The sequence below is a fragment of the Hemiscyllium ocellatum genome, chromosome 5, assembly GCF_020745735.1.
Source record: "Hemiscyllium ocellatum isolate sHemOce1 chromosome 5, sHemOce1.pat.X.cur, whole genome shotgun sequence".
NCBI lineage: Eukaryota > Metazoa > Chordata > Chondrichthyes > Orectolobiformes > Hemiscylliidae > Hemiscyllium > Hemiscyllium ocellatum.
The window spans coordinates 64,638,261-64,664,762 of record NC_083405.1 but is presented as its reverse complement, the minus strand read 5'-3'; the positions used below and the strand labels follow the sequence as shown (position 1 = coordinate 64,664,762).

The 26,502-nt window shown below is 41.1% G+C and overlaps 1 protein-coding gene across 4 annotated transcripts in view; it reads left to right on the top strand.

Moving 5' to 3' along the window:
* The window catches only part of LOC132815728 (tyrosine-protein phosphatase non-receptor type 3-like), a 215,342-nt gene that overhangs the window by 154,662 nt on the left and 34,178 nt on the right, over positions 1-26,502 (top strand). The gene's annotated exons all lie outside the window — the stretch shown is intronic.

Genomic DNA, 26,502 nt, shown 5'->3' with positions numbered 1-26,502 from the left:
GAATTGAATCCTGTGCTGTCAGCAAGGGTCTGATCCACATGCTGGCAGTCTAGTCAGCATTTGTTTTTCATCCTTAGCTACACTTATGACAGTGGTGCTGAGCCAGCTTCTTGAACCACTGCAGTCCATCTAATGTCAGCACACACAGGCTGCAGAGAAAGGGTTTCAGGATTTTGATTCTGTAACAGTGAAGGAAGATGTTACATTTGCAAGTCAGGATGCAGTGTGGCTTGAAGTGAAATGAACAGAGAGTGGTGTTTCCTGTCGCTGTTCCCCTTGTCCTATGTTATAGAGTCTGCAAGTTTGGAAAGTGCTGGCAAGAGGCTTGCTGAGTTCTGCAACACCTTCTAGATGTGATGCACTGCCAATGTCCCTGGGCAGTGAAAGGAATGAATGTTTAAGATACTGGGAGGCATGCTAGTGAATTGCAGTCCTTTGTCTCAGATAGTGTGAATTTTTTTGTGTCATTGGAGTCATAACGACACAAGTAAGTGATGAATAATCCATCACAACCTAACATGTGCTTCTAGATTTTGAAGAATCAGGAGATCAGTTACTTCCTGCTAGAATATCAGCCTCTGACCTTTTCTTGTAGCTGCTGTATTTATGTGACCAATCCAGTTCAGTTTCTGATCAGTGGCAATGCCAAGAAGTTGATAGAGGGGAATTCATGCCATTGAGTGTTATAGATTGATTCTCTTTTGTTGAAAATCATTGCTTGATGTTTGTGTGGCATAAATGTTACTTGCCATTTATCAGCTCATACCGAATGTTGTCAAGTCTTGTTGCATTTGGACATGGACTGCTTCAGAATCTGAGGAGTTATAAATGGTGAAATGCGATAGTCAACAATCATCTTTACATTTGACCCTACCAGGAAAGAAAGTCATTAAAGCAGCTAAAATATATGGGCCTACACACCACCCTGAGGAACTCCTGTACTGATAGCTAAGATGATTGACCTGCAACAAGCAAAGCCATCTTCATTTGTGTTTGGTATGACTCCAATCCTTCTGATTCCCATCAACTCCTGTTTTTCTAGGGTTCCTTGACATCACACTGGTCAAATGCCACCAAATATCATGGTCAGTTAGTTTTACTTGTCCTCTTGAGTTCACCTGTTTTGTCCAGGTTTGAACCAAGAATGTAGTGAGATCAGATGCTGAGTGGGCCTGGTGGAATCCATTTTGGGCATTAGTATGCAAGTTCCAGTTGAATAAACACCATTTCACAGCACTATCGACCAACTTTCCATCACTTTGTAGATGATGGGGAGTAGACTGAGACTCATTGGTTTGGGTTGATCCTGGTTTTTGTGGACAGGATATGCCTGGCAAGTTTGCATATTGCTGAGCAGATCTCCATGTTGTGAGTGTAATGGAATGGCTTGGATAGGTGTGCAGTTAGTTCTGGAGCACAAAACTTCAATGCTATTGCTGTAGTGTTGTCAGTTGAATTCTGTGCTTTCATTTAATTCTTGATATTGTGTGAAGTGAATAGAATTGGTTGAAGACAATTATCTGTGTGGCTGAACCCACTGGAGGATGTTGAAATGGGTCATCTGTTCATCACTTCTAGCTGAGATTCTTGCAAATGCTTCAGTCTTGACTTGTGCTGATGTGCTGGGCTATCCATTGTTGAAGATGGAGATGTTTGTGGATAAAACAAACAGCTGCAGATGCTAGAAATCTGAAACAAGTTCAGAAATTGTAGAAATTCTAGATCTGGCAGCACATGTGGAAAGAAAGCAGAGTTAATATTTTGAGTTCAGTGACCCTTCTTTAGAACTCTGATATTTGTGAAGCCACCTCCTCCAGTGAGTTCTTTAATTTCCCTCCACCGTTTGTCACTGGATGTGGCCCAACAACAGAGCTTTGGACTGAGCTGCTGGTTGTGCAGTTTGTTACTGCATGCTCCGTTTGCTGCTTGGCATGCAAGTAGTCTTGCGTTGGGTACTGCAAATCAGAACAGCTTGAGTTCAATTCTCACACGACATGAGGTTACTAACATCCTCAACTTATTCCCTCACTTGAGGGCTGGTGTGAGAGAGGAGCAAAGGACTGCTGGGAAGGTGAGTAAAAGCATTTAAAACAGTTACTTCAGGTATTGGGGCCACCATTTGTCGAGAGGTGTGAGGGAGGAACAAAGGACTTCTGAGAAGGTTTTAAGTGCGTCAGATCTAAACCCGAGACCCTACACCATAGGACCTCCCTCCCACCCACCACCTCTAACCTTACTAAGAGTCTGTAAACTAGGTAAGTTTTCAGGTTTCTCTTTTTTTTTCTTTTTTCTCTTCCTTTGTTTAGTTCTGTGCGGGCTTTCAGAGTAGTGGGATTTGGATGTTAGGGCAGTTGCATTTTCCTCCTGCAGAATGTGGCAGGTGAGAGACACTTCACATGTCTCTGTCGACTGCATCTGCAGGAAGTGTACCCAACTCCAGCTCCTCGAAAACAGAGTTAGGGAACTGGAGCTGGAGCTAGATGAACTACAGATCATCTGGGAGGCTGAGGGAGAAATTAAGAGGATGTACAGAGAGGTGGTCACTCCCCAGACACAGGATAAGGACAGCTGGGTTACTGTCAGAGGGAGGAAAGGGAACCGACGGTCAGAGCAGGGATCTCCTGTGGCTGTTCCCCTCAGCAATAAGTATATTGTTTTGGATACTGCTGGTGGGGACAGCCATAGTTGTCATGTCTCTGGCACTGTGGCTGAGAAGGGAAGGGGGGAAAATAGAAAAGCGCTAGTGGTAGGGGACTCAATAGTTAGACAGATTGACAGGAGATTGTGTTCAGGGGTGGGACTCCTGGAAAGTATTTTGCCTCCCTGGTGCCAGGGTCCGGGATGTCACCGATTGGGTTTACAAGATTCTGAATGGGGAGGGTGAGCAGCCAGAAATCATGATACATATTGGCACCAATGATATAGCCAAGATTGAGGATCTGAAAAGTGACTCCAGAGAGTTAGGTTGGAAGCTGAAGAGCAGGGCAAGTTGGCTACTGGTGCCACATTACAGTGAGAGGAGGAACAGTCAGTGTATGCCGCTTAACACGTGGCTGCGAGGCTGGTGCAGGAGGGAGTGCTTCAGATACCTAGACCATTGGGATACCTTCTGGGGAAGGTGGGACCTGTACATGAAGGACGGTTTGCACCTGAACCAGAGGGGCATAAATGTCCTGGATGGGAGATTTGCTCGTGTGATTCGGAAGGGTTTAATTAGTTTGACAGGGGGGTAGGAATCAGAGCCACATGTCTGAGAGGGGGTCAGTTGCAGACAGGGCAGTGACAGAATGTAGTAAATCTATTGGGAAGGTTCCTCACGCAATGAAACAAAGGGATCGGTTTAAGTGTGTCTGCTTTAATGCAAAGAGTGTCTGAAATAAGAGTGACGAACTTAGAGCATGGATCAGTACTTGGGGCCATGATGTTGTGGCCATAATGGAGACGTGGGTTTCACAGGGTCAGGAATGGTTGCTTGGTGTTCCAGGGTTTAGAATGTTTTAAAAGAACTGGGAGGGTGGAAAAAGAGGAGGGTGTGTAGCATTGCGAATCAGAGAGTGCATCACAGCTACAGAAGTGAAGGTTGTTGAGGGAGGTTTGTCTACTGAGTCAGAATGGATGGAAGTTAGGAACAGCAAGGGAATAGCCACCATATTGGGGGTTTTCTACAGACCACCTAATAGCAGTAGAGAGATTGAAGATCTCATAGTCAGGCAGATTCTGGAAAAGTGCAAAAGTAGCAGGGTTGTTGTTATGGATGATTTCAACTTTCCCAATATCGACTGGAACCTCCTAAGTGCAGATGGTTTGGATGGAGCTATTTTTGTCAGGTGTGTCCAGGAAGGTTTCCTTACTCAGTATGTAGACAGGCCGATGAGGGGAGAGGCCATTTTGGATTTGGTGCTTGGCGGCGAGCCAGGACAGGTGTCAGATCTCGCGGGGGGAGAGCACTTTGGTGAAAGTGATCACAACTGTCTTACATTTAGCATAGCCTTGGAGAGTGAAAGGAGCAGTTACCAAGGGAAGATATTTAATTGGTGAAAAGGAAATTATGATGCTATCAGATAGGAGTTGGGAAGTACAGATTGGAAGCAATTGTTCCACAGGAAGGGCACAGCAGACATGTGCAGACTATTTAAGGAGCAGTTGTTGCGAGTGATGCACAAGTTTGTTCCTCTGAGACAGGTAAGAAGCGGTAAGATTAAGGAACCTTGGATGAGGAGAACAGAGGAACTTCTCGTCAAAAGGAAGAAGGCAGCTTACATAAGGTGGAGGAAGCAAGAATCTAGCACGGCTTTAGAGGATTACAGGCTAGCTAGAAAGGAGCTCAGAATTGGACTGAGGAGAACCAGGAGGGGGCACAAAAAAGGCTTGGCAAGGAGGATTAGGGAGAACCCAAAGGCATTTTACTCGTACGTGAGGAATAAGTGAATGATCAGGGAGAAGGTAGGGTCGATCAGGGATAATGGAGGGAACTTGTGCGTGGAGTCTGAGCAGATAGGGGAAGCCCTAAATGAGTTTTTCGCTTCAGTTTTCACCAAGGAAAGGGAACTTGTTATAATTGAAAACTTGAAGGAGGTGGGATACAGTCTTGACCAGATCAAATTTGATAAAGTTGGTGTGCTGGAAGTTTTGGAAAATATTAAGAATGTTAATTCCCCAGGGCCAGACCACATTTATTCTAGACTGCACCAGGAAGCAAGACAGGAGGTTGCTAAGCCGTTGGTGAGGATTTTTGCCTCCTCACTCTCCATGGGAGTCTTACTGGAGGATTGGAAGGAGGCGAATGTTCCTCTTTTCAAGAAGGTTAATAGGGAATTCCTGGCAATTACAGTCCAGTCAGTCTTATGTCTGTGGTCAGCAAAGTTTTGGAAAGAATTCTGGGGGATAGGATTTATGACTATTTGGCAAAGCATAGTGTGATTAAAGGCAGTCAGCATGGCTTTGTGAGGAGCAGGTCATGCTCACAAATCCTATTGAATTCTTTGAGGAGGTGTCAAGACAGGTCGATGACGGTTGAGCAATGGATGTGGTATATATGGACTTCAGTAAGGCATTTGATAGGGCTCCCCACAGTAGGCTCATTCCTAAAGTCAGGGAATATGGGATACAGGGAGATCTGGATTCAGAATTGGCTGGCTGACAGAAGGCAAAGAGTGGTTGTGGATGGAAAGTATTCTGCCTGGAGGAGTGTTGAGTGGGGTCCCGTAGTGTTCTGTTCTTGAGCCTCTGCTCTTTGTAGTTTTTATAAATGACTTGGATGAGGAGGGTGAGGAGTGGGTTAGTAAATTTGCAGATGACACAAAACTTGGAGGTGTCGTTGATAGTATAGAAGGCTACTGCGCTGCAGCGTGACATAGACAGGATGCACAGCTGGACTGAGAAATGGTAGATGGAGTTCAACCTGGATGGATGCAAAGTGATGCATTTTGGAAGGTCTAACTTGAATGCTGAATATAGAATTAAAGGCAGGATTCTTGGCAGTGTGGAGGAACAGAGGGATCTGAATGTGTAAGTGCATAGATCCCTCAAAGTTGCCACCCGAGTGAATAGGGTTGTTAAGAAAGCATATGGTGTTTTGCCTTTCATTAACAGGGGGATTGAGTTTAAGAGCCAAAGGTTTTGCTGCAGCTCTACAAGTCCCTGGTGAGATCACGCTTGGAATGCTGTGTCCAGTTCTGGTTGCCCGACTATAGGAAAGATACAAAGGCTTTGGAGAAGATGCAGAGGAGGTTTACCAGGATGCTGCCTGGTCTGGAGAGCTTGCCTTATGAAGAAAGGTTGAATAAGCTCGGACTTTTCTCTCTGGAGAGAAGGAGGAAGAGAGGAGACCTGACCGAGGTGTACAAAATGATGAGAGGAATAGATAGAGTCAATAGCCAGAGTCTTTTCCCCAGGGCAGGATTGATTGGTACAAGAAGTTATAGTTTGAAGGTATTAGGAGGAAGATATAAAGAAGACGTCAGAGATAGGTTAGGTTCTTTACGCAGAGAGTTGTGAATGCATAGAATGCGTTGCCAGCTGTGGTGCTGGAAGCAGAGTCATTGGGGACATTTAAGCGACTGCTGGACATGCACATGGATAGCAGTGAGTTGAGGGGTGCATAGGTAAAGTTACTATATTTTACATTCGGATTAAACCTCGGCACAACATCGTGGGCCAAAGGGCCTGTTCTGTGCTGTACTTCTCTATGTTCTAAGGTTAAACCACCACCAGTCATCTCTCACTAATGAGAGCACAGCCCTTTGATCCAGTTGAACTATGGTGATGCCAGTTACTCCTAGGATCAACCTTCTCATTGTTAGTTTCTATTCTTTTGACTCCTTGATAATATATAAGGATATTTATGATATTTTTCTTGCCAATTTGTTTAGGATTGTGAGATGGTCGATACTTTGAACTCATCGTCTCTACTTTGCTTAATCACAAGATTAGACCACTCAGCCTTTGAACCTACTCTTCCACTTAGTAAGATCACGGCTGATCTGATTTTAACCTCAACTCTACATTCAGCATATCACTGATGATTTTTCATCCCCTTGGTAACCAAGAATCTATTTACGGCTGCATTAAAAGTACTCAAACATCCCACACCCACTATCTTATTAGGAAGGGAGTTCCAAAGGCACTCAGTCTTCTCAGAGAAAAAAATGTTTCCTCATCTCTGTCTACAATGAGCACCCACTTATTTTTTGAATTATGACCTCTAGTTCTAGATTGCGCAAGATCCTCATTAAGTCAAACCTCTATCAGGGCCTGCTTGTTGCTGGAAGCTACTTGTTAGGTTATGGTTCTCTGTCTATTTATGGAGCTGGGAAATGAGTTTCTTTTAAAACAAAGGACATAGTGGAAAGGTTGTTTGTAATATTCAACCTATTTGCACACACACTGGAGATCACAAGTCCTAATGCAGACAAATTACAAAGTAGACACTGCTTCAAAATTATTCAGAATATTTATAAAGTAACAGTGCATAATGGTGTATAAAAGGTGTCGTGAGATCTTATGCACGTTATTATATAACTTTAATACAAAAAATACATTTAGGAAAGTATGATTACTCTTTTTATAAAACACTAAAATAAATTAGAGTTAATATAGAATATAATTGGTATTTTCTTCCTGCTCCTTTTTTTTCCCCACAGTAGACTCTTAGCCCTGCTTGTTGATATCACCAGGTTTGTGATAAAGCTTTAACAAGTATGCTTTCCTTTATTGGTCAGAGCATCGAGTATAGGAATTGGGAGGTCATGTTGTGGCTGCACATGACTTTGGTTAGGCCAGTTTTGGCGTAATTCTGGTCTGCCTCCTATAGGAAGGATGTTGTGAAACTTGAAATGGTTCAGAAAAGATTTACAAGGATGTTTTGAGCTACAGGGAGAGGTTGAATAGGCTGGGGTTGTTTTCCCTGGAGCATCAGCGGCTGAGTGGTGACCTTATAGAGGTTTATAAAATCATGACGGGCATGGATAGGGTAAATAGACAAGGTCTTTTACCTGGAGTGGGGAGTCCAGAACTAGAGGGCATAGGTTTAGGATGAGAGGGGAAAAATGTAAAAGTTATCTAAAAGGCAACGTTTTCACGCAGAGGGTGGTGTGTGTGTGGAATGAGCTGCCAGAGAACATGGTGGAGGCTGGTACAATTACAGTATTTAAAAGGCATCTAGATGGGTATATGAATAGGAAGAGACATGAGCCAAGTGCTAGCAAATGGGAATAGATTAGTTTAGGATACCTGATCAGCATGGGCAAGTTGGATCTAAATGTCTGGTTCCATGCTGTACATCTCTCTGACTCTAGGTTGAGAGGATGTGAATTTGCTTGTGCAAATTTTAAGGTTACAAATTTTTATAATGTGTCTCTGTGAAATAGAAGTGAACTAAACAAGGATCCCAGAACCTCTGTCCTGTAATGAAATCATTAGTCTGTTACTGTTCAAAATTCCCTAATACATTTCTTTATCAAGTGAGAAGAGAGAGAGTCACATGATAATAGTTGAGCTGGATAATATAACAATATTGCACGATTTTAAGCATTTCTACGAGGAGATAAGTTGATGCTTTTCATCGGGCCATATAAGTAAACAAAACTAATGATGAAACATTAATCTCCCTACTTGTCCTACACTTGTCTCAGTCTGTTTGTCATTTCCCAGATTAATACTTTTCGCTCTTGCCTGATCTCTATTCTTTGATTTACCACATATTCCCAAATGTAATCCTTTGTGGCTCCAATTTGTTTAGTTTATACATTCCTTGGTTATATGACTCAGTTTAAAAAAAAATTGATTCCAGCATTGTTCAGGTGTCCCACAACTGGAAATCACTTCTGCTGCACTGGTCTTTGAGCTACACACTTATTTCTCAAATTTTATTTGCCCTATGGCAATTTGCATGTGAGTTAGCTAATAATCCAGAGGTCATTAACTTGGAGATTCTGCTTGATTTGGTGCCTAGCTCCTCATATTGACACAGTGGAACCTCCTTTTTTACTGGTATAGATAATGTGTTCATGTAATGTTTCTCCTTCCTAATGTGTTGTAATGTCTGTAGTTCAGCCGCACTTGCTGCAGACATGTTTATCCCGGATCACACTAGCAGCCAGGAGATAGCCTATATTCTGCAATCACATGGTATCACTTGGTCTGCATCTTTTATTGTGTCTTAATTAATTATGCTCCAACTCTAACTGAGGAGTGCACTAGTAATCAAGCAAGACCTGCTACTTCATGAGTCATACTGAAAGTGTCAATGCTTTATTTAATCTCCAGAATGGTTAATTTATTTTTATTATTAACACAGTTGGTTCCACTATAAAGCATGTTTCTTCAATGCGAATTGGCCTTAACACGATTGAAGAATTCAGGCCATTATTTCTAGAAGGCAGACTTCCCTTACTTGTATTGGCATTAAGTGATTCCGGCCCCATTAATTTAAGTGGCGTGGCTCTTGCACGATTTTCTTAGTGCAAAACTGCACAAGAACGGAACTATCGCATTATGTCAGAACTGACTGTATCTGGGGGAGGGAAAAAAAGACTTCCCCAGACTTCAATAAACTCAAAAATAATTTGTTTATTAAGAACAATTCTGATTCAGTATGTGGATGTACCTACTAGAGAGGAGGCAAAAGTTTACCCACTCTTGGGGAAATAAGGCTGGACAGGTGACTGAGGTGGCAGTGGGGGAGCACATTGGGGCCAGTGAAATAATTGTATTACTTTTAAAATACTGATGAAAAAGGATAGACCGGGTTAAATGTTGAAATTTTAAATTGGAGGATGGCCAATTTTAACGGTATTAGGCAAGAACTTTCAAATGTTCATTGCAGGCAGATGTTCACAGGTAAAGGGACAGCTGGAAAATGGGAAATCTTCAAAAATGAGATAACGAGAGACAGTATGCACTTATTAGAGTGAAGGGCAAAGCTGGTGGGCATAGAGAATGCTGGATGACTAGAGAAATTGAGGTTTTGGTTAAGAATAAGAAAGAAACATGGCAAGTATAGACAGCAGAGATCGAGTGAATCCCTTGAAGAATATAAAGGCAGTAGGAGTACTGTATACTCAAGGGAAATCAGAAAGGTAAAAAGATGACATGAGATAGCTTTGGTAATAGGGTTAAAGAGCATTCAAAGGGATTTTATAAAAACATTAAGAACCAAAGAGTAACAAGGGAGAGAATAGGGCCCCTTAAGATCAGCAAGGCCACTATGTGTGGAACTGAAGACAATGGGGCAGAAACTAAACGAGTATTTTCCTTCAGTGTTTACTGTGGAGAAGGGTAGGGAAGATGGAGAACATGGAGAAATAAGTAGCGACATCTCAAAATGTCCATATTACAGAGGAGGTAGTGTTGGATGGCTTAAAATGTGTGAAAATGGTTAAATCCCTAGGATCTGATCAAATGTACCCTAGATGTCTGTAGGAAGCTAGGGAAGTGATTGTTGGGCCTGTTTTTGAGATATTTGTATCATCAATAGTTACAGGTGAGGTGCTGGAAGGCTGGAGGTTGGCTAACGTGGCGCCGTTATTTAAGAAAGGTGGTAAAGAAAAGTCAGGAAACTATAGACCAGGGAGCCCTACTTCAGTGTGGGTAAGTCGTTGAATGTGATTTTGAGGGATATGATTTACATGTGTTTGGAAAGGCAAGGACTGATTAGGGATGGTTCACATGGTTTAGTGCATGGGAAATCGTGTCTCACTAACTTGATTGAGTTTTTTTTTGAAGAAGTAATAAAGAGGTTTGTTGAGGGCAGAGCAGTGAACGTGATCTATATGGACTTTATAAGGCATTTGACAAAATTCCTCATGGTTGACTAGATCTCGTGGAATACAGGGAAAATTAGCCAATTGCATACAGAACTGGCTAAAGGTAGAAGGCAGAGGATGGTGGTGAAGGGTTATTTTTCAGACTAGAGACCTGTGACCAGCAGTGTACCACAATGATGGATGCTGCGTTCACTGCTTTTCATCATTTATATAAATAATTTGGACGTGAATATAGGTATGGTTAGTAAGTTTTGCAGATGACATCAAAACTGCAGGTGTAGTGGACATCAAAGAAGGTTGACACCGTACAATGAGACCTCAGATCCACAAATAGGCCAAGGGTTGGAAGATAGAATTCAATTGAGATAAATGAGAGGTGCTGCATTTTGGAAAGGCAAATCAGGGAAGGACTTATACACTTATTGATAAGGTCCTGGAAAGTGGTGTTAAACAAAGAGACCTTGGAGTGCAGGTTCAAGTTCCTTGAAAGTGGAGATGCAGGCAGATAGGATAGTGAAGAAGGCCTTTATTGTTCAGTGCATTGAATATAGGTGTTAGGAGGTAATGTTGTGGCAGTATAGGACATTGGTTTGATCTGTTTTTGAATGCTGTGTGCAGTTCTGGTCTCCCTACCATAGAAACGATATTGTGAAACTTGAAAGAGTTCAGAAAAAACTTGTTTCCCTGAAATCACTTGATAAATCCCTCTTCAGTCCTGTTTTCCAGTTTCTCAAAACCATAATTAATGGAACTATATTAATATTCAAGGATGTTGCCAGGGCTGGAAGGTTTGTGCTATAAGAAGAGCTAAATAGGCTGGGGCTGTTTTTCCTGGAGAGTTGGAGGCTGAGAGGTGACCTTATAGAAGTTTATAAAATCATGAAGGGCATGGATAGGGTGAATATCAAGGTCTTTTCCCTGAAGTAGGAGAGTCCAGAACTAGAGGGCATAGGTTTAGAGTGAGAGGAGAAATATTTAAAAGGGACAGAAGGGCCAACTTTTTCACGCAAAGAGTGATGTGTGTCTGGAATGAGTTGCCAGAGGAAGCGGTTGAGGCTGGTACCATTACAACATTTAAAAGGTATCTGGTTGGGTATATGAATAAGAAGGGTTTAAAGGGATATGGGCCAGATTGTGGCAAATGGGACTAGATTAGATTATCTGGTCAGCATGAATGATTTATTTCCGTATTGTACAGCTGTATGACTAAGTGGCAAACATGTTACTGTCTAAGCTACAATGCAGACTTAAAGTACATCCCTTTAAACCAACATACGCACTTATACACAGTCCAGACACCACAGCTTTGCAGAAGTGTCATCGATTTGAGAAATAAGCAAAAAAGAAACAACACTCCTGTGGGTCAGTAGTTCAATTTCAGAAGATAGAGTTGGTTGACTCCATGGTGTCTTTGATTTCCTGCAGACAAGACATAATTGTTGATAGTTGCAGAATGACTGAAGATCCTCAGACCAGATTTCAGATTCAGATGGAACAAACTCCTGATGATTGAAACTTTATCAGGTTTCTCAAGCAAGTTCAGACATAGAGCTTTTTAGCTGGTTTTGCTTTTTGAGTTCTTCTCTGAATAACAGAGAGAATTGCATTATCTGATTCCATGCTTCATCACAGCTGCCACGTCCAAGTGTATAGTGAAAAAACCAACCTTCGTTCAGTGACTGTTGCTCGGCAATCTTCCACACAGATTCAAACATTTTTTTTTCCCTTAAGACCAACTGTCCAATAATTAGGCCATAGATCTATCTCTTACTTTTTTCTTAAAAGCTTTGCAGAACACACTTTCCTCCACGTTGGTTAGACATCGGGTAAACCACCGTTGCTTTGACCTTTTTAACTTGTTTCCCTGAAATCACTTGATAGATCTCTCTTCAGTACAGTTTTCCAGTTTCTCAAAACCATAATTAATGGAAATATAATTAATTACATGAATATTAATATTCAATAAACTAATGAACTTTATGACAACCACTTTCTATTCTAGCATTAATCTTAGAATCCAAAACACATTATCATGAAAAAAAAGATAAATATTGAAATCACCATTAATTTCTTCAGTTCTGTTCGGGTCTCTAAATCCTCCACATACTGCTGACTTGGCTGTCTTAAGGTCCTCCATTCAGTGTTAATGTACAGATGCAACAGGCAAATGAAGAAGATAAATGTAAAGGCACTGTAGTTCAAGAATAAGAAAGTCTTGCTACAATTATGCAAGACCATATCATAGCACTTACAGAAACATGGCTCAGGTATGAGCAGGACTGGCAGATTATTGTTCCAGGATACAAATGCTACAGGAAGGATAGAAAGGGAGGCAAGAGAGAAAGGGGAGATGCATTTTTGATAAGGGACAGCATTACAGCTGTGCTGAGGGAGGATATTCCCGGAAATACATCCGGGGAAGTTATTTGGGTGGAACTGAGAAATAGAAAGGGATGATCACCTTATTGGGATTGTATTATAGACCCCCCAATAGTCAGAGGAAAATTGAGAAACAAACTTGCAAGGAGATCTCAGCTGTCTGTAAAAATAATAGGGTAGTTATGCTAGGGGATTTTAACTTTCCAAACATCGACTGGGACTGCCATAGTGTTAAAGTACAAGACAATTTTCTGATTCAGTATGTGGATGTACCTACTAGAGAAGGTGCAAAACCTGACCTACTCTGGGAAATAAGGCAGGGCAGGTGACTGATGTGTCAGTAGGGGAGCACTTTGGGGCCAGTGACCATAATTCTATTCGTTTTAAAATAGTGATGGAAAAGGATAGACCAGATCTAAAAGTTGAAGTTCTAAATTGGAGAAAGGCCAATTTTGATGGTATTAGGCAAGCACTTTCGAAAGCTGATTGGAGGCAGATGTTCGCAGGTAAAGGCACGGCTGGAAAATGGGAAGCCTGCAGAAATGAGATAACAAGAATCCAGAGAAAGTATATTCCTGTCAGGGTGAAAGGGAAGGCTGGTAGGTATAGGGAATGCTGGATGACTAAAGAAATTGAGTGTTTTGGTTAAGAAAAAGAAGGGAGCATATGTCAGGTATAGACAGGATAGATCGAGTGAATCCTTAGAAGAGTATAAAGAAAGTAGGAGTATACTTAAGAGGGAAATCAGGAGGGCAAAAAGGGGTCATGAGATAGCTTTGGCAAATAAGGAGAATCCAAAGGGTTTTTACAAAAATATTAAGAACAAAAGGATAACTAGGGAGAGAACAGGGCCCCTCAAAGATCAGCAAGGCGGCTTTTGTGTGGAGCCGCAGAAAATGGGGGAGATACTAAATGAATACTTTGCATCAGTATTTACTGTGGAACAGGAAATGGAAGATATAGAATGTAGGGAAATAGATGGTGACATCTTGCAAAATGTCCAGATTACAGAGGAGGAAGTGCTGGATGTCTTGAAATGGTTAAAGGTGGATAAATCCCCAGGACCTGATCCGGTGTACCAGAGAACTCTGTGGGAAGCTAGAGAAGTGATTGCTGGGCTCTTGCTGAGATATTTATATCATCGATAGTCACAGGTGAGGTGCCGGAAGATTGGAGGTTGGCAAATGTGGTGCCACTCTTTAAGGGCGGTAAAGACAAACCAGGGAACTATTGACCGGTGAGCCTGACCTTAGTGGTGGGCAAGCAGTTGGAGGGAATCCTGAGGGACAGGATGTACACGTATTTGGAAAGGCAAGGACTGATTAGGGATAGTCAACATGGCTTTGTGCTGCATTTTGGGAAAGCAAATCTTAGCAGGATTTACATGCTTAATGGTAAGGTCCTTGGGAGTGTTGCTGAACAAAGAGACCTTGGAGTGCCGATTCATAGCTCCTTGAAAGTGGAGTCGCAGATATATAGGATAGTGAAGAAGGCGTTTGATATGCTTTCCCTTATTGGTCAGAGCATTGAGTACAAGAGTTGGGAGGTCATGTTGCGGCTGTACAGGACATTGGTTAGGCCACTGTTGGAATATTGCGTGCAATTCTGGTCTCCTTCCTATCGGAAAGGTGTTGTGAAACTAGAAAGGGTTCAGAAAAGATTTACAAGAATGTTGCCAGGGTTGGAGGATTTGAGCTATAGGGAGAGGCTGAACAGGCTGGAGCTGTTTTCCCTGGAGCGTCGGAGGCTGAAGGGTGACGTTATAGAGGTTTACAAAATTATGAGGGGCATGGATAGGGTAAATAGTCAAAGTCTTTTCCATGGGGTTGGGGAGTCCAGAATTAGAGGGCGTAGGTTTAGGGTGAGAGGAGAAAGATATAAAAGAGACCTAAGGGGCAACATTTTCACGCAGAGGGTGGTACATGTATGGAATGAGCTGCCAGAGGAAGTGGTGGAGGCTGGTACAATTGCAACATTTAAGAGGCATTTTTGGATGGGTATATGATTAGGAAGAGTTTGGAGGGATATGGGCCAGGTGCTGGCAGGTGGGACTTGATTGGATTGGGATATCTGGTCGGCATGGACACGTTGGACCGAAGGGTCTGTTTCCATGCTGTACATCTCTATGACTCTATGACCGCAATTGTAGTGTCGTGTGCAGTGTATTGGTCCCTATACGGGGTAAGATGCACTTGCATTGGAGGTGATACAATATAGGTTCACTTAATAAATACTTGGGATGAATGGGTTACCATACAAGGAGTAGCTGAGTAATTTTGTCAAACTCTCTGGAAATGTAAAGGTTAAGAGATGATCACATTGAAACTTGCAAGAATGAAAAGTGTAAAGAGGATGAAAGGCGTTTGCTTGTTTCGTCTGATTGAGGATCCTTTTTTCCCTTTGGTCTGGAGGTCTGAAACAGAGAAACGTCATCTCAGAATAAAGTGTCCATCAAACTGGACTGAGAAGAAGGAAGATCTGCCCTCAAGGCTCTAAATCTTTGGAATTATGTACTCCCCAACCCACCCCAAAAGGATTTTGGCTGCTCCATTACTGAGTATAATTAAGATTAAGATTGACACTTTTTAAAATTATCTTGAGGAATCAAGGAAAAGGACATGGAAAGTCCTGCACAATAGGAAAATAGATTGAACCATAGGATCAGCTAGCATCATAGTAAATGGTGGGGAAAACTTGAGGGACTGTATTACCTAGTCCTATTTCTGATATTTTTCCTTTCATAATTTAAGCAAATAGAACTTATTTGCCATTTTAATGCATAAATCAGACTTAGCCTGCTATCTCATGCACTGTAAAATCAGATTATTCCAGCATCAAAATCCAGAAAAATCATAAATATTGAGATCTGTAATTACTATGTTGCTGCTGGGTGAAAACTGAGCATGACCCTGTTAAGTAACTCTGCAAGTTATTGCCACTTAAAAATACTTGCTTGCATGCTCACATGACTTATGGTTTTAGCTCATCTAACACACTCTATTCCGTCGGATTTGCACCATATTGTCATTTCAGGCCTAAGCATCCAGTTGGCATCAACTGCAGTCTCTCTACCTCCTAGTAAGAGAGGCCACCATTGACTTTCTCAACAGAGCACCTATACCAGCAACCAAAATGCTTAGATTAGATTACTTACAGTGTGGAAACGGGCCCTTCGGCTCAACAAGTCCACAACGACCCGCCAGAGCGCAACCCACCTAGACCCATTCCCCTACTTTTACCCATCACCTAACACTATGGGCAATTTAGCATGGCCAATTCACCTAACCTGCACATTTTTGGACTGTGGGAGAACACTGGAGCACCCGGAAGAAACCCACGCAGACACGGGGAGAATGTGCAAACTCCACACAGTCAGTCGCCTGAGGCAGGAATTGAACCCGGGTCTCTGGTGCTGAGGCAGCAGTGCTAACCACTACCACCGTGCCGCTTCCGTTTGATCAAATAACTTTAAGCTATTCCCCAAATTTTATACTTAAAGTCCCGACAGAAATTAATACTTATTTTCAAAGAAGTCTCCTATCTTAAAGCAGTTGTTCACATCTGTGCATGTAGGAATTCTATTCCCCAAGGAGATTAGAGTCCCCAACTCATCCATGCTGACCTTGTAAGCTGAAACAGTCCCATTTAGCCCATATCCCTCTATACCTTTCCTTTCCATGTACCTGTCTAGCTGTCTTTTAAATATTGTAATTGTACTCACCTCTACCACTTCCTCTGGCAACTCATTCCATATATGCATCACCCTCTTTTTTTTAAAAAAACTGTTGCCCCTCAGGTCATTTTTAAATCTTTCCCATCTCACCTTCACCTGTACCCTCAAGTTTTGAACTCTGCTACCTTGGGAAAAGACCTTGACTATTCACCTTACCTATGCCCGTCTTGATTTTATAAATCTTTGTAAGGTCAGCCCTCAGCCACCTATGTTCCAGGGAAAGAAGTCCCAGCCTACCTAGCCTCTCCTTTCAACTAAAATTCTCCAGTCTCGGTAATATCCTTGTAAGTCCTTCCTTCTTGCAACCTTCCAGTTTAATAACACTCTTCATCTAATAGGCTGACCAGAACTGTACACAGTACTCCAACTGTGGCCTTACTAATGTCTTGTACATCTGTAACATGACACCCTAACTTCTGTACTCCGTCTCACCTTTGAAGGCCAAACACTGCCTTCACCACCCTGTCTACCTGTGACGACACTTTCGAGGAACTATGTACCTGTACCCCTAGCTCTCTGTTTTGACAGCACAAGCGATGTCCTGCCCTGGTTTGACTTAGCAAAATACAACACCTCTCATTTATCTGAATTAAACTGAACCTGCTGTCCCTTGGCTCACTGGCCCAGTTGATCAAGTTCCCGTTGTAATCTTAAATAAGTTTCTTCACTGTCCACTATACCACCAATTTTGGTATCATGTGCCAAACTTACTAACAATACCTCTTATGTTCTCATCAAAATCATTTATATAAATGCTGAACAACATCGATCCTTGCAGTTCACCTCTGGTCACAGGCTTCCAGTCTAAATAACAACCCTCTACCACCACCCTACCATCCAGCCAGTTTTGTATCCAATTGGCTAGCTCTCCCTGGATCCCACGTGATCTACCACTCTGCCTTTATTTATCTTCTTGGTCACCTCTTCAAATTAATTCAATCAAGTTTGAGATTATCAGACCTGAGCCCTCACACAAGAGAGCCTTGGTTTTTGTTGCAAATGTTGTCATCTCTCGCAATAAAGTCCTGGGACATGCTGTGAATATATTATTCCATATGCTGGGAAGTGGAGAAATTTGTTAGGTGAAACGTAGCAGAGAGCATGGGCAGCAGAAAGGGAAACGTCAGAACATTCTTTTTCTAAACTTACAAACTCTAATGAATGGAGCACATTAAACTTAGACTTAGATTATAGGTTATTCTAATATATAAATAGTTAAATGTTTCAAATAAAATGAGAAATTGACACACTTTTTTTCTCTGAAAACGAAAGAAACAAAATAGAAATAGTAGCTGAGAAACTCCTACCACTTAGTGGCCAGAACATGCTACTGCATTGTTGCGGTCAACTCTTAAATATATAAAAAAAATCCATCAAATTGTTTGCACTCAAATATGCAATCATACAGTACAAAAAAGGCCCTTTGGCCCATCAGATCTGTACTGCCAAACCGTCCTAAATCGACACTAATCTCAAATTCCAACACTTGGTCCAAAACTTTGAATGTTGTGGCATTTCAAGTACTCATTCATGTACCTATTAAAGGTTGTGAAGTTAACCACGTCAACCATACTTCCAGGAAGTGCATTCTAGACTCCCACCATCCTCTTTGTGAAGACTGTTTTCTTCAAAGCTTCTGCTTTTCTCCTTCCAGTTATGTCCCCTTGTTATTAATCCTTCAACTAAGGGGAACAACTGCCCCTCATAATCTTGTACATCTCTATCAGGTCTCCCCTTAATCTCTGTGCTTAAAAAAAAACAACCTGAGCTTAAACAATCTGTCTTAACGGCTAAAGTGTTCCATCCCAGGCAACATTCTCGTGAATCTCCTCTGCACCTCCTGCGCAATCACATCATTCCAAAAGTGACCTGAACAGCACCCAATACTCCGGCTGTGGGGGTCTAACCAAAGTTCTGTGGAGTCCAACCTAACCTCCCTGCTCTTATAATTTATACCTCGACTAATAACACAAGTGTTTTGTTTTGAGATTTCTAGTGTCCTGCCATTCACGAGTGTTCCCTTGTTACATCTTCCAAAGTGCATCAGCTCATGCTTAGGGTTCAATTCTATCTGCCCAATCCATTTATAGGTTTCTGTAATCTAAGACCACCTTCACTGTCAGCCACTCAGCCAGTCTTTGTGTCATCCACAAACTTATCATACTCCCCCCTCTACACTTTTACCTATGTTGTTTAAATTGTATGTACCATGAACAATGAGGGACCCAGCAGCTATCCCTGTAGTACTCCATTGGACACTGGCCTTCAGTCACACAACAGCCTTCTATCACCACCCTCTGTCTCCTGCTACTTCGCCAATTTTGGGCCCAAATTGCCAAGTTATCCTGGATCCCATATATTTACCTACTTTCAGTTTTCCATGTGGGACCTTGCTGCAATCCAAGTTAGCTGCATCAGCTGCACTACCTTCATCTACGCGTTTGGTTAACTGTTCAAAACATTCAACTAAATCAGTTAGGGTTGACCTCCCTCTGACAAAACCTTTTCTCCAATAATTTTCCCATCACTGATGTGAAATTCACTGGTCTGTAATTCCCTGTCATACCTTACCACTCTTCTAAAAAAGGGGAGCCATGTTAGTTGTGCTCCAGTCCTCTGGCACCTGTCCAGTGACCAGAGGGGAATTAAAAATTCGGTCAGGGCGCCTTGCAATTTCCTTCCTTGCCTCTCACAGCAGTCTGAGGTACAATTCACCTCGAACTAGGAATTTGTCCACTTTCATACCCACCAATACTTCCTCACTCCCAAATCAGCCTGCTCAAGAACCTCAAAGGCAATCTTGCTAAATTTTGTGCCTACATCTGGCCTCTCCTGAGTGAATTCTCAGTTTCATTTTGTCTTTGCTCCTGAACATATCCAAGATTTTGAAAACATAAAATATATTGTATTCTTAATTCTGATTTACTTTGTTAATTTGAACTTTTCTCTTTGCTTCAGTATTATACGTTACATACTAACTATTTATTTATATATCATGTATTGGATGGAAACCACATAGTTTTATTGTTTAAAATCTGATTGAAGATTTGTAGCTCGGGTATCCGTTGTTGTGGTTCTGCTCGCCGAGCTGGAAGTTTTTGCTGCAAACGTTTCATTCCCTGGCTAGGGAACATCATCAGTGCGGTGGGAGCCTCGCGTGAAGCGCTGCTTTGATGTTTCTTCCGGTATTTATATTGGTTTGTTCTTGCCGCTTCCGGGTGTCAGTACACACGAGGCTCCCACCGCACTGATGATGTTCCCTAGCCAGGGAACGAAACGTTTGCAGCAAAAACTTCCAGCTCGGCGAGCAGAACCACAACAGTTTTATTGTCATCAATCTACTTATGTCGTTATTCATCTAACAGCAGTAGAGTGATTTTGTTAATGTTTAAAATCAAGCTATTTGTTTTAACTACTATTCTATATGAGTTCTATGGTTGGCCATACCAACATATGCATTACATGATATCTTTAATTAAAAGAGCTGCCCGTCCACCTTTTCGTAGTTCCCTGTAATTATAAAATGTCATATACCCTTAAATATTGAGCTCCCAGTTTTCGTCATCTGACAGCCATAACTCTGTAATGGTCATGTAGAGTTATTTACATAGGAGTGTAACAGTTAGGAGCATAAGCAGGTATTCGATCCTTCCGGCTTGCTCCATCATTCAGCGAGATCATAGCTGGTTGTTTTGTGTTATATGTTTCAGTCTGCCGCTCATAAGCCTGGACTCCCTTATCTTTCAAAAAAAACTATCCATCTTGAGTAAATCCAATGAGCGAGCCTCCAATGTTTTCTGGTCAATTAGATTCTGCAGAGTAATTACCCTTGGAGAGATAACATTCCTCTTTTTAATCAGAGGTCCAGTTTTAAACAGTATTTCCCAGTTCAAGTCTGTCTTAAATTGGAAAAGATCTCTCAAAATTCACCCTGGCAAATCCTGTCTTGTCTGCTTCAGTAAGATCACGCCCTATTTTTTTAAACTCCAATGGGTAAAGGTCTAACCTGCTTGACCTTTCTTCACAGGATGTGTCCTTCATCCTATTAATGTGTCAAGTGAACCTCCTTTGAGCTGTTTATAATGCAGCTTTGTCTTTTCTAAAATAAGAAGACCACAGTGGTACAGAACACTCTAGATATGATCTCACTAAGGCCCTGTATGGCTACAGTAAAATTTTACTACTTTCATACAACATGCTTGCAGTAAGCATCAATATTCTATTTACCTTTGTAATCACTTGCTGCTATTGCAAATCTTTTGTGATTCATGTACCAGGATACCCAGATCTCTATAACACTGATCTCAATAATTTTTCCATATTTAAATAGCATACTGCTTTTCTATTCTTCCTGCCAAAATGGAGAAGTTGCCATTTTCCATCTGTCAAATTTTTATTCATGAGTTTATCCCTTTGCACACTCCCTATCTCCCCTTGACAACTATCTACCTTGGTATCATTGGCAAATTTAACTCCCATACACTGTCATGTATCCAAAACGTTGATGGTGATTATATAAGGTTAGAGCCAAAGCAGTAGTCCCTGTGGCAATCCAGTTGCTAGCCTGAGAAACTAATTTGTCTCTGTGCTGCTTGTTAGCTAACCAATCCTTTATCTGTGTTAATATGTTACCTTTTATACAAATTAATATCGTACTGTGTAGTAATGGCTGTGGAATATTTGTAAATCTAAACACACCACCTTCTCAGGTTCTCATTCCTTGCACCTTTTGTGTTACTTCCTCAAAGAACACTAATAAATGACTTAAACACTATTGCCTTTTCAAAAATCTGCCTGATTGTGTTATAAATTTCTAAGTATCCTGTTATAACTTCTTTGATAATGGTTTCTAGCAAATTCTTATAACAGATGCTGTGCTAACTGAAAGAGTTTCCGGATTTCTGCCTCCTTCCTTCCTTGAATAATCATGTTATATTAGGTATTTCCAATTTGCTGGGACTCTTCCAGAATGTAAAGAATTTTGGAAGATTATAACAAATTCTCTGCTGTCTCTGTAACCACTTCTTTGAAGAGTTTAGGGTGTATGCCATCTGCTTCAAGAAACTTGTCAAACCTTGGACTAATAATTAGCCCAGCAGCTTTTTCGTGGTGATGTGATTGTTTTAAGTTCCCATGTCCCTTTCATCTCTTGTTTTTTCCAGTGTAAGTGAATTTTTTAGTTATTCTTTGCTGGTCCATAAAATCTGTCCAAGTCTTATGGCCACCTACTAACCTGTGCAAAATTGTGCAGTGTTCCTTTCAGTTCAATGATACCTTTAATTTTCTTAGCCTAGACGATCCATCCTTTTTGGTCTTTCTCATTGGATAAATGTTTGCTGTGAGATATTAAATATCTCACTAATATGTGCCCTTGCATTTCTGCAGTTTCTACTATAACTTAATTTCCCAGTTCACTTTACCTAGTTATGTCTTCATATCAAGATAGCAACTTTACTTATGTAAGCCTTAGAACCAAATGTCTCCCTGTCAAAGTGAATGAGAAGTTCTACTGAGTTTGATCACTGTGGCTTAGAGGCTCCTTTATCATGAGTTAATTGATTAATCCTGTCTCATTGCTCCTTACCAGGTTAAAAATAGCTTGTCCCTTGGTTGGTTTTACATGGCTCTAAGAAATAGTCCTGGGAACACTCAATGAACTCATTTTCTGCCTTTACAAATACTGTTTGCCCAATCTACGTAGAAACATAAGAGGAGTAAGCCATACTTGGCCATCCAACTCATACGCTGTTCCTGTTTTCTCCCCATAACTGTCATCATCCCCAAGATGACTATCCTTGATTAATCCTTGTCTCTCCATGTGGAGATCCATTCTGTCCTTCAGAATTGTTTTCATAGTTTTCCTACCACTGATTTTGGTTCACTGCTCTTTAGTTCCCTGGTTTATCTGTACCATTCTTCAAATAATGGTACCACATTAACTATCTTCCACTCCTCTGGTTCCTTAGTATCAGGTGAGGATTTAAAGATTAATGGAAGATCCTCCAATCTTCTCCCATGTCTCCCACAGCAACCTGGGATACATCTTGGTTTGGGGATTTATCCAGCTGTAAACCAACTAAAACTGCTAATATCTCATCCCTCTCAACACTGATTTGTTTAATTTTATCACATTTCTTGTCCCTAATTCCTGTACCTACTTTGTTCTTCTCAAGAATGAATACAGATGGCTTCCTGTACAATGGTGCCATAGTCAGTTCATTATCTATCAGAACCCACTTTTTTTAGTACAGGCTGTAAGTACGTCACACCCGACAGATAACTGCAAGGACTGACACTCTGCCAATTCTGTTTTCTCCATCCACATTGACCTCGCTTGGAGTCACTTTCCTCTTAACCCTGGCTGTGGGCCATATTATTAGACACTCTGCTAAGAGGTCTGACAGCCTCTTGGAGCAGTATTCACGTAAATATTCTCTTTCCTGATTTGTCTTCAGCTTAATGACTGAGCTGAAGTTCTTCCAGCTGTAGTAGATGTGGTAGATGTGTTTGTCTTGGATTATACCAGCATCTCTTGCCCTGTCATCTTTATAGTTATTCATTAATTAATTTGCATATCACATTTTAATTAATTTCTCTAGACTTCTTTGCTTATTGCTATGTCAATAAATGTTCTACTCACCCCATTGAAATTCCCTTGTTAGGGATATCCTCATCAGCCAACCTAAAGAGCTTTATTCTTATAAAATATTATAACTAAAAGTACTTGCATTTTAATGATAAGTGAGTTAAATATTCATCCACCACCTGCTTTTTCTGTGATATTATTCTTGACTTTGTTTCCAAAAAATGCTTTATCAATAAAATTTGTATAAGTACAGTGCAAGACATTTTGAAAGACTTGAAAATTAAAGTGCAACAAAATTCAATTAGTCCATAAAACATGTTCCACCCTCAGTGCCATGGTACAACTGTGATACTCCTAATATTTGCAGCCTGAAGGCACAACAATTCAATTCAGAATTACAAGAAATGCTATTGAAATAATTTTCTATCAATATACGATGTTCCACTCTACCTCAAAACAATACAGAGGAACCTCAATTACCCAGTATTCGATTAACCAAATTTCGGATTATCCAAACAAGATCGCAAGGTCCTGATGTGTGGCTGACTATGTTATCTGGCGTTTGATTAACCGAATGAAAAACTCTCTGCCTGTATCCTTTGGATAATCAAGGTTCCTCTGTATAATAATCTTGACATTTATAAAATTTTTGTAGGGCATATAGCTGGGAGGTTCTGCAGTTTGATTTTTTCAGGACAAGGTCAATCCCATCTGGATCCACAGACTAGACTGGACTGCCTTGGGGTCCTCCCCTCACCCACTCCTCTCAGTGTTGTGACTGCTTGTCTCACACTTTACCTCTAGGTTCTGCTCACTACTTGTTTTGGGATCCAGCTGTCACCTGATCGTCTTAGTGACTTGGGATCCTCTAACTCGCTCCTATGTTGGAGCTGTCAATTCATGCATTTTGTTATGAATGCTATGCGCATTTAGAAACAGAATTTAGTTCTCTCTTTTACTATTTTCACAATCTCTCAGCCTAATGTACTACCACACTCTTAAGGTTACACCCTATATCCCTTGCTCTAATTATCCTTGGGTGACATAGTAGGTATTAACAATGTGTGCGCATGAGGCTCTGGATCAGAATTCAACAATGCTGCTTTGCTCATTGTAGCAACAAGGTAAGGCTACTGTCAGCCGAATTTTTCCTTGAGGGGCTGGGAGTAACACTGTGGTGTCACCTGGTTCACCTGTAACCACAAGCTCTCAAGTCTCTATTGAGCTGCCAAATTTATTGGGTAACAGGACTGACAACCACTGAATGTAAAATAGGTTCCCAACTGTGCTGTGGGAGCCCAATTTAAATTGTCTAATGAAATGTTCCGCCTTTCTAAGAAGGAGTGAAAATGGTCATAAGTTAATATGTATCAGATTTAGAATGTATTCTACAGTTTTACATTTTTAACTCAGTAAACCTCAGTCAGTCTCTCCAGTACCCCCAAAGGCTCTTAGCTCACCCCCGTCCCCGCCACGATGTCCCTAAAATGTTGATATGTAAAGTCCCTTTTACTGCAGACAAAGAATATATTCAAGTATGCACCTTTTTTGAATTTGCCAGAAGGTTAGGGAGCTTTTTGTTTTACGTTGGTTGAGGTAATATTACAAAGAAAGCAATTGGAGTTGCAATGTCATCAATCAAAATTCACATTTCTTCAGTGCTAGAAATTGAGACTGTTTGAAGCTTGACATTCTTGTATTTGTTCTGATGAGTGTTAAACAAAAAGCTTTGTCAAAATGTCTTTTTTCAACAGTAAAATATGTTTTAAGTATTTATTTCTCACTAAAGCTTTGGTCTAAAAGCATATATTCCTATATCTGCTGAACGCAAGGAACTCTCAGCAGATTGTTATATTTTTAGAAAGGTAGAATATAGTGGCAAATTTTCTTTGCATTTCAGTAAAAGTGTCTAGATGATGATCTAAGACAAGTTCTGACTCATTGACAATGAGGGATGAGCAAGATCTTGTTATGGAAATAATGATTGAATTTGACACTGCTTGTCTTTATATATTTTTACAGTACCTTGCTTGTGATAAAGTGTCCTGAGGTACAAATTTGTCACAAATATCTAGTTTGTTGTTCGTGTATTTTTGTATATAATTTTAGTTTTCGGAATTAAAGTTTAATTGTAGATTGTGGGATAGATGCAATCAAAGCACATGAAAGTTATTATAATTATTATTTGGTATTATGTTGATTTAAGAAGTTGACTCCTGGAAAGTAAGATGAGAAACAGGTGGGGTTGCTGAATTAGAGACATGATTTTATTGGTTATTCAATCATTTTCATAAGGGATATATCCTCTGATCTTCGTTTAGAGATGGAAGTTTGATTCTTGTAGTTGTATTGCTCCACATTACGTGCCCAGGAAGATGACTTTGTTTCCATTTTCTGTCTCATTTAAAATCTAAACTGTTAGCATTATTTGGATTTATTCAGAAATGAAAGGCTTATCATACTGTGAAATAGAACATTATTTTAAATGGCTGTATTAATATGGCCAGCAGATGCATGTTATTTTGCATTACACATTCCCCTCCAAAATCTAAATGGGGCAGAGGAGCAGAAAAATCTGTGAATATGGATTCACAAAGCACTGAAATTACTGGGTCAGATTTTCTAGTATTGCCTTTTTTATGAAATAAGGGAACTCTGCATTTCTGAGAGGAAAATCTGCTTGATGTGCTGTCAGAAATGCAGAGCCATACTTCCATTCTGACAGTTCCCTCATAGCATCAAACTGTCAGAGGAAAGTCCCTTTTCATAACAGTCAGCTGTTGTATTCTGAACTCTAAAAGTCCTGACAGCTGCTGTCAAGGGTAAGTCTGTAGGGTACATGGGATTTTAGAATGTTGAGAACATTGGGTGCCAAGTGGGTAGGGGATAGGGACGAGGTAAGTATTGTGCCCAGTGTGTTGGGTGCCAACTGGGGGGTGTACCTAGCAAGTATAATGCTAGGGTACCAACTGGGGTAAGGTATGAGTTAATGAGGTAGGTTGCCAGCTGGTTAGTGGGGTAGGGTGAAAGGTGGCAAGGGGCTAGCTAGGTGTCTAGGGTAGATCAGGATAACCCGGAGAAATCAGATCTGGCAGATGGTGAGTAAGATAGGTATTGGGATCTGGCAGTTGGATGGGGGAGATAGGGAGGTGTGCATGGACACTCAGGTCAAACTGCGCTGAGTTGGAGGGACAGCAGCAGCGTGTGGATGAGTGGTTCGGGAATCGGGTTGGCACTAACAGCAGAGGGGAAAAAGGGTTGGTGATGGTGGCAGTGGTTAGAGAGTGGGCTGGATTGAAGATGTTGGCCCTGAGGGCCTGCCAGGCTCCCATTAGGTGGAGCAGGTCTGGGAGTTGTGGGTCAGTTTAGTAGTTTGTCAGGAGTTAAACAATATATTTATTGGAATGATCCAAAGTCTCTGATTTTTGTAACTTCAGTAGAGTTTCTATAGACAGATATACTGGTCTTTTCCTGTAACTATCTTGAAGGCTTTGATCAGATTTACTTTTAACCTTCTAAATTCTAGAGAGAACAGGCCT